The following is a 9,334-nucleotide window of genomic DNA, read 5'->3' as shown; positions in this document are numbered from 1 at the left end:
CATTATTTACCATAGCTGAGCTATGGAAGCAACCCAGATGCCCCTCAGTAGATGCATGGATAAGAAAATGTGGTATATATACACAAAGGAATTCTATACTTCAACCAGAAAGAATGACATCTGTGAGACTCTTATCTCCAATAAACCACTCAGAAACCCAGAAGTGGTGCTGTGGCTCTAGTGGTAGAGCTCGCTTTGACCTGAAGAGCTGAGGGATAGCGCCCAGGCCCTGAGTACAGGCCCCATTACAGACAAAAAAATAAATTAAAAAATTAAGCTAAACATTTTATAAACCATGAAATTCTCATCTTCTGCTATGCAAGATGATTTTAACTATACTGTAAGATCCTCAGGGCCTGCCTATAATTGGGGAGACAGGGAACCTGTTATTTATTTTCTGCCTCTCTGGTTTTGTCTGAATGTTCTAATGAATGTACAACTGAAATAGATCTCCTGTTTATTTGGCTTCTGAAGGCCTAACAAAAAGAGTTAAACAGCTAAAAAGTCATAAGGCATTTAAATTCAAATAATGCATGTTAAAGAGAAACATAGTTTCTAAAATAGTCTTTAAAATTTCTAAAGCTCAATTTACCAGAATGAAAATTTCTAACATCAGATTACCTATCTAAAAGTGACTGAGGGGTAAGATCAATAACTATAAATTGCAAATTATAAAATACTGATATTGATTGATGATCATTACCTTTCTGCTTTTATAGAGGAGAATTTGGCTCTTGCTACTATGTTTCTTTACCTTCACACTTTTAGCTGTCACTATTTCTTACCTTTACTTTCTATGCATTCAAATTTAAACTTGATTTTTTTCTTATTCATACTTCTTCAACAGTCATCTTGTAATGAGCATGGACATGCTTAATATACTCTACCCAGTTCTTGCCTGTCATTGTCTTTAATTTGTGTTTTACCATTGTTTTCCTATTAAAATGTCAAGGAGGGCAACTTGACAATGTTTTCCTTTAGCAAGAATTCAATGCAATTGTGTTTTATAGATGTGCAATTAAATTCCATTGAGATCTTTCTGTGACTACCTCTAAAATATTACTTCGAAATTAAATAAAACCATCTGGTCAATTGTCTGGTCATTGTCCTCTCAGTGTAATCTTTAATAGTTGTATCCATTTACTATGAAAAGTGGATACAAACTATTAAAGGTTACAATACTACAGTTCAGTATTTCTTATATTTAGTTTTTCTATTTTTGTCAGTTTCCTGGTTGTTTTTGGAAATTGTTTGTTCTTTGCTGTCTCCTAGAAATTGTAGGGTAACTTCCATATTCTTTAATGTCTAATGTTCTGAGTTTCAAATTTTGTTTAGGGAATCATGGCTGTCTTTTAAGAAAATATATTTTGATTTATTATTATATTTGTATTTGTTAATAGAATACTATACCACAATTACCTTTCACACTGTATCTGGCAATTCATCCATATGTTCACTGGTAGTTATTGGCTTACAATAATGTTAAGTCTGAATACTACTGACTACTTCAGACACACTGACTACTTCAGACATGAAGTAAATTTCAATTCCACTTCCCCTAAGCCAATATGAATGTATTGCTTTGAAGAAGACGGACTTTTAAGAATCATTATTGCTAAATCAATTTTCAAATGAAATACAGCGTTGATGTACTTGTTATCTTTAAAATGATCTGGTGAAAGAGAAAGGAAAAAGAATGACAGGGATGTAAAAATCAATGAAGTTGGAGGAATGTATCTACAGAATATGGGGAGGAGGAAAGGAGAAAGTGAAGAATGGCAAATATCAGAAAACATTTTGCCACACTTGCATGAAAATGGAGCAATGAAACTAGTTTGGAAAGGGGGGATGAGGGTGTGAGGCAATGAACAGGAGCCATGGAGGGTGATTTTCATACAAAAATATTCTTTCTGCACATGGACATGTCAAAGCAAAGCCCGTTTGAATCTCTAAATGCTATTAAAATAGAGAAAAAAACCCCATCACATATAAAACCATAATAACACCCAAGACACAAAAATTGCCTCTACTTATGAAGTTGCTAATTAATTTCTGACAAATTAGGTTTGTTTAATTTTACCACAGGAAACTAAACATGTAGGATGAAATATGTGGGTATGCATATTCATCATCAATTAATTATCTACTGATCATCAGGGGATCTCTGAAGAGAGGAAAGTCAATTGACTTTCATATTCTCAGTCTGTCTGTCACTTAAGTATGCTCTCAAGTTCTTGCCAGTCTACAGAAAGGACTCTGAGATTTGATACCATACTTGCAGTTCAGGTGTGATGGCTTGGCCAATATTGACTTCTAAATATGATCAGATTGGAAAATGATCGTATTAAACGGTAGGCACAAGGCAAAGTCAGTAGCTTTGCAGAGTTTTTCCAAAAGTGAGTATTTTTATGAAGACCCATTCCTCATGCTAAGTTTAGATACACAAAACCATGTGTACATAAATTATTTGAGTGAGTAGGTAAAAAGACATTAACTCATGCAATTTGTTTCTCCATTGCATTTAATAAGGTAAAAAAAATTCAACATATTTTCAAGGAATCAAAAGAATACAGACGTATCTTATTGTTTACTTCTGTCATTTTCAAATGTTTCTGATTAAAGAGAAAAGATTACAAGAAAGAGTTATTAAAATATCTGAAAAACTTTGAAAATGATACGGATTTATTTTCAATAATAATACAAACAACACTCTGAAAGTGTAATCTCAGATTGCCCATCATTCTGAAGAAAATTATATCTAGACTCCACAATAAGAGGAACTTCAGTCTTACTAAATATTCTTAATTAGTCTTGGATATTTAACACAGTAAGATGCATTTAATGATTTTTAAAGCTTCACAAGGTATTATTGTACTGCCATATGTTGAAAGGCTAACAAAGATTTAATAGAACCCTTGAGAAGCATTTTAAATCCAATTAGAACTATATGTAGAAGCAGGACTTCTCACATCTGCAAGGTTGACAGTAAATATTTATTTTCTGAGTGATACTTGTTAATGTTCTGCTTCCTAATTGCTTTTCTGAATTGAGTAGCAGACTCATAATCAGTGTGAAGGGATTGTGCTTTTCAAACTTTAACAATAGACTATCTGAAAGCAAACATTTGCTCAACTGAGTGCTATAGTTCTATTTTAAATTGCTTTGAATTTGTGTTAATAATACTGCAAACCCTTTTTCTGACATGTGTTCCACTTAACTGCACAAGTTACAAGTGTAATATTCCTGTCACTATTAAGGATTCCCCTAATTTTCTCTGGACTCAAGTGTCTTCTCCTTGTGTATTTAAACACAATAATGCTAAGGTGCTTCGGAGATTAAATTGGCAATTCATAATTTTCTTACATAAAACACTTATTTCTAGTGAATTGTTTTTTTCCCACCATCTCGTGGAACATTCCACATCACCCTCTTTGCATGCATACATAGACCCTCTGGAGGTTGTATTTGTTTCTTTCATGGAGACTAATTGTGGCTGCTTCCAAAACTCCTTCCTGTTGTCTTTCTTTTTCTTTCTTTCTTTCTTCCTTTCTTCCTTCCTTCTTCCTTTCATTCTTTCATTCTTTCTCTTCCTCTTTCTTTCTTCCTCTCTCTTTCTTTCTCTTCCTTCCTCCCTCCCTTCCTTCCTCCCTCCCTCCCTTCCTTCCTCCCTTCCTCCCTTCCTTTCTCCCTTCCTCCCTTCCTTCCTCCCTTCCTCCCTTCCTCCCTCCCTCCCTCCCTTCCTTCTTTCCTTCCTTCCTTCCTTCCTTCCTCCCTCCCTCCTTCTCTTCCTTCCTTTCTTCCTTCTTTTTTTCTTTCTTTCTTTCTTCCTTCCTTCCTTCCTTCCTTCCTTCCTACCTTCCTTCCTTCCTTCCTTCCTTTCTTCCTTCCTTTCTTTCTTTCTTTCTTTCTTTCTTTCTTTCTTTCTTTCTTTCTTTCTTTCTTTCTTTCTTTCTTTCTTTCTTTCTTTCTTTCCTTCTTTCATTTTTCTTTCGACTGTGCACTTAGGAAAAAACTCCATAGCTTTGCACATGATGGGTAAACATTGTAACAATGAGCCTCATGCCAAGCCTCCTCTTGTTGTTAAAATCTATTCTTATAAATTCTATATTCAAATACAAAAAATTATAAATATATAAAACTCTTGTTTCCAAACACCGCTCACTCTACTAACTTACATCCATCGCTCCCCTTACAAGAAAATGACTTGGGAACATTTTTCCCTTTGTAAATGAAGGCAGATTCTCATAAATATGCTGGCTAGGCATTTTCCAATCTCCACACTTGAATTTTCATAAAATGCAAGCACTTTCTGCTGTTTAAGTAGCAAAGGTATGTGTTACTATACTTTTACAATGTTTTTACAAAATAATTTGAATGATCTATCACCAACTGTTATATTGCTTAATTACATTCCAGAGAATTATTCCACAGAATTATTTTTCATGCTTCATTTTGTCTGTAAAATGCTGTTTAATGAACTTTGCAACTGCTGACTCACTAGAAGCGGCAGGACAGCATTACGCGGGCAGCTAAGCAAGATCCACTGTGTGAAACAAAATAATACATTTCTCTAAATTTAGAAAATGGGTTTAGACAGCACAAAACAATGTCCTGACTGGAAATAATGCGTTATGTATGATTTCAATGAAAGGTCTTTCATGTGAATATTTTCTACATTGCTTCTTCACTTGAGCTGAAGTGTTTAAAACTCTCTAGGATAGGAAAGAACAATGCCTCATTGGGTATTTAACTATTTCAAAGGATCAATCTTATAGTTTGATTTCAGTTAAGTAAAGAATGTACGTATGCTACACTAAACTAACAAACTGGCCTACACAAGGAACAGTTGATACAAAGTCAGCTAGTTTCAAAATCTGATTTGAAAATCAGGATTTTATTGCTAGGACTCACAAATACAAAAAAGATTGTAATAAGAAGTAGTAAGTACTAAGTACTACCCTTGTTTGGAGCTTTTAATGTCTTGATGATATGACATGGAATGATCATTCAATGATATAGTGTATTAGCTTTGTACTCTGATGCTGAAATAAATCAAAATATAATGGAGAATATTAAAATTATATATTTATGCACCTTATAGTAAAAAGGAAAAGGAACTGTGAACCCAAATTATTGAAACATTGGGAAGATACAGTCACATACGTTTAATATGTCTACATTGGATTAAATGGTTTAATCAAATGATAGCTGTGTGACAGAGCCCTCTTCATAATAATTGATGATTAAAAAAAGACATCTTCAATTTTTTTGGGGGGGGAGGAATCTTGTATCTCCTGTGTCCATATCCAGTCTTTTGATGGAGCCTCTGATTTCCTTGAGGTGGTCAATTTTCCTGTGGCTTAGTTGATTTCTCAAGTCAGTTTGTTTCAGCAGGAAGACAAAAAGTTCTGTCTTACAGGCACCATGTCTTTGTGACCCTCTTCTCAGACTAGCTTAGTTGGGGGGTTATCTGCCTTGTGTGTCGCACAGGAAGGGGGGGGTGCTGTTTGCTCTAGCTTGGGGTCACTGCAAGGGGGCCTGAGTGTGGGTGGGATTGTAGCCTGTCTGGAATCAGTGGCTTTTTCCAGCAGGGCTAGAAACATTAATCCCATGCTTCCCCTCATTTGTAATAATTAGTATATGTCTAAGATCGTCCTTGAAGTTGAGCAAAATAATTCTGTAGCTATGTACACGTGACCATATAAGATGATGCTAAGACATAGAAGATGAACTCTAAGACAAGGACACAAGAGGTGTTTCTTTGTTATTGTTTTTAATGTACTATGTGATTTCTTTTTTCTTCCCCCCCACCATGGTTTATCCCCTGTTGTCACTGTATTTGATTTTGATACCCTGGTATTGTATATATATTTATCTGAACTAAAGAAGTGAAGGGAACCAATAAAATGGTGAGACAAAGGACAAAGGGTGACCCAATGAAACACACACATACACACACACACACTTATACATACTACACACACACACACAGATATATATGTACTACACATATATATCTAACACACATATATGCGGGGGTCATAGATATTCTATATTATGTACATGTATATGTGCATATTTATGTATGGACATGTTTTAAATGATATCTATGGTAAACGATTATGAGAATGATAGGAAGGTGAGAAATGAGTAGATTCCTCAGATTACCATAAGGAAGCTGGGTGGGTATCACTGTTGCATTGTTTCTCCCTTTGCCTATACTCACAAATGTATAAGCAATATAGTCATTGGAAATGAACTGTACAATGTAGGGGGAGACTGTGCGGGAGGAAGCCTGGGAGAAAAATGAGGGAGGGGGAATAACAAGTTTGATAAGTAATGTATTCCCTACCTTACATATGTAATTGTAACCCTTCTGTGCATCACCTTGACAATAAAATTAAATTAAAACTAATAATAATTGATGAATAGACACTTTGTGAATTGGTTGGTCACTTGGCACACAGATATATAGAAAGGTGTTGTTATTTCATACTTCAAAGCAACTCTCACCTCATATGAGTTAACACTAATTTTTTATTTCTTTAACACTAATTTTTCATTTCTTTATTTTTGTTTGATTTTTTGTTTATGTTTTAAATGTCACAAGAGGGCAGAATAAGCCTTACTGATGTGGTAGCACTTTATAAATCAAATATTTTTGAGATTCCCATTGTGTGAGGAATAAAAAATAAACCATTTTTTGATCATTTAAACTAGAATCAGAACCTTTCTCAAGATACTGCTGAAATGTTGGAGAACTATATCCATATTTGTCCTGGAATTTTTGTGTATTTTGAGGTTAAACATTTTGTTCTTCAGAAAAAATTTCCAGACTGTGATATACCTTGCTACCTTCCAATTCAATACTTCTTAAAACTCAATTCAATCTATGAAGAAATTATTCAGCATGTTCTATAGCATCGCTTACAATGCTGTAACTAGTGTGTTGTCATGCTAACAAACAGTAATAAACTCTGGTACCTGATACATTCATGAGTATAGCACTAGTATAACAAACATCACAGGCTGCTCTATATAAAATCATAAATCACTAAATTCTGGTGTCTAGTACTGTAGAAGTTTATGCCTGACTAATAGAAAACAATGTGGCTTGGCAGGGTGATTTCACTCATTATAATTACTGAATGGCAGAGGCTCTTCCTAAGTATTTATTTAATTGCTAATTGAGAAAAAATGAGATGGTTATGTCCAACTCCATGATTTTTAAGGTTACTAAGTAGAAATAATCAGTGAATTCACATTCATTGCATATACAGTAACCTTTACATTCACCATTTTCAAGATCATGAATACATAGTGAAAGATGTATTGGTCAAGTGAATTAGTGAGTTAGTCAGGGATTTCCAGAGAAATAGAGTAAATAGAATAGAATGTGTGTGTATGGGTATGTGCACAAACACAGATGCATGATTTAAGAGGGAGAGTGTGAGAGATAGGAAAGAAAATCTTTCACAAGAGTACGGACTGTGGAAGTCCCAACCAGAGGATGCACTTTCAATCTGAAAGCAAAATTAAAAAAAAAAAGAAATATATATCATGTGAGTCTAAGACCAAAGACAGAAGTCTGATTTTTCAAGACAGAAAGTACATCAGGGAAAACCATCCTTCTGTTTTCCTTGCTTTCTTGTATTCAGTGTTAGGGTCAATTTTGGTCCAGTCACAATGGAGATGTCCTGGCAGCCTGTCTTTACTTATTTCCCTAAGTGAAATGTGAAGCTCACAAACATAGCCAGAAGTAAAGATTAATCAAATGCCTAAATACTCTGTGGTATTATCATACACAGAGACCTGAAAACAGTATAAATCAAACACTTCTCAGAAAATACAGCAATCTCTAAGAGTTTCAGAAAAAGGCATGAACATGTATGAGAGTGTTTATGCACTGGAACATGTATTCATGTTGTTTATGTAGGAAAATCAGTCTTATGATTTGGAAAACACTTGGAAGACAATCTATCTGTGGTTTTTATGTTTTAATTTCATAGTACAAAAGCACAAACTATCAATTTCATTTTTTTCATGTACAGGCACAATTCCTTCCCTCCACACTCAGGATTCCCATTTGCCTGTGAGTCTCATCCACTTTCTGAAACATCTTGTGCAGCTGCTTCCATGACCATCTGTTTCTTTGTAAGTTACTCCTTTAAATTTTATGCAATTGATGAGCATTGTGGCATTCCTATAAGAAGTTTCTCCCCTCTTAATTTGCACTATTTCTGGATCCTATAATTTTAAAAGAAGCCTATGTAAAATATGAACTACATTTAAGTTGATATGACTACAATAATATCTAATCATGATGAAGGACTTGGGATTAAATGCAAATAGCTGATGTTCATTCACAAAGTAAGTCTCTAAACAAAAAAAAATTACCATAACTATATTTCAATATTATAAGATTATTGATGTTAATAAAATAGCTGAGAATATTTTTTGTAAACTGAAAATATCCATAGATATTGTTTGCCAAAAGTACGACAGAACACACAGAATCTTGTTGCTAATGGAAGTAGACATACCGTCTTTCTTCTGGTTTGGCATTTTTTTTGAAAGACTCCAAAATAAAGGACTTACCTTTTTCAGATTGAACTGGGGAAAAGACTATACAATGCCCATAAATGATACCATGACCAAAGTATTGGGGCCACTTGCATTCAGAAGAGTATAACATTAAGACTGTATCTATCAGTCTGTTGGCTCTCTGATGACTTATTCATTCCAACAACTTGACATCCCCACATTTGTTGTGCAGTGAATTGTTTGCTACTATCTATAGCCATGTCCAAGTCTACTGGATAAAAGACATGCTTATTCGTCAGAAGTTTTGATATTTTCTCACGTGTAGAGGTCCACAATACAAGAATACTTTATAACAAAAAGAATTAGGGGATTGTCACCAGGTGCCAGGAGCAGGTAATTGTGATCATAGTTGGTCAAGAGTCTGTGATCTGAGGATTTCAGTTCAAAGCCAGATTAAGAAGTAAAGTCCTTGAGACTCTTATCTCTAATAGGCAAAAATTAAGAAAAACAGAGCTGTGGATCAAGGTATAGAGTGTTAATCTTGGGGAAAAAAATCTAAGATATTGTGCTCAGGCTCTGAGTTCAACCCCAGGACTGGCATAAAAAAATACCAAGATTAAGAGATTATAGAATTGCCTAAATAAACCTCATCATTTGGTAAAAGAGAGCTTCTTCATTTGTAATATGTGTACTCATATAGTTAAGTTTACATTAGTAAGATGATTTATGGATTTTATTAACTTTTTGAGTTTGTTATACACACACATGTATGTGTATATCAGTGTGTGTG

General features: G+C 34.4%; 1 protein-coding gene across 1 annotated transcript in view; it reads left to right on the top strand.

Annotated features, from left to right (window-relative positions):
• Nucleotides 1-8,079: 8,079 nt before the first annotated feature.
• Nucleotides 8,080-9,334, top strand: part of Cdh18 (cadherin 18) — a 394,050-nt gene continuing 392,795 nt past the window's right edge. Inside the window, exon 1 of the mRNA XM_070042219.1 lies at nucleotides 8,080-8,154. The gene's annotated coding sequence lies outside the window, so the exon portion shown is untranslated. The remainder of the gene's footprint in view (nucleotides 8,155-9,334) is intronic.

This window comes from Dipodomys merriami, unplaced genomic scaffold (assembly GCF_024711535.1).
Source record: "Dipodomys merriami isolate MVZ:Mamm:240054 unplaced genomic scaffold, mDipMer1.0.p SCAF_32, whole genome shotgun sequence".
NCBI classification, from domain to species: domain Eukaryota; kingdom Metazoa; phylum Chordata; class Mammalia; order Rodentia; family Heteromyidae; genus Dipodomys; species Dipodomys merriami.
This window is presented reverse-complemented; position numbering and strand designations above follow the sequence as displayed.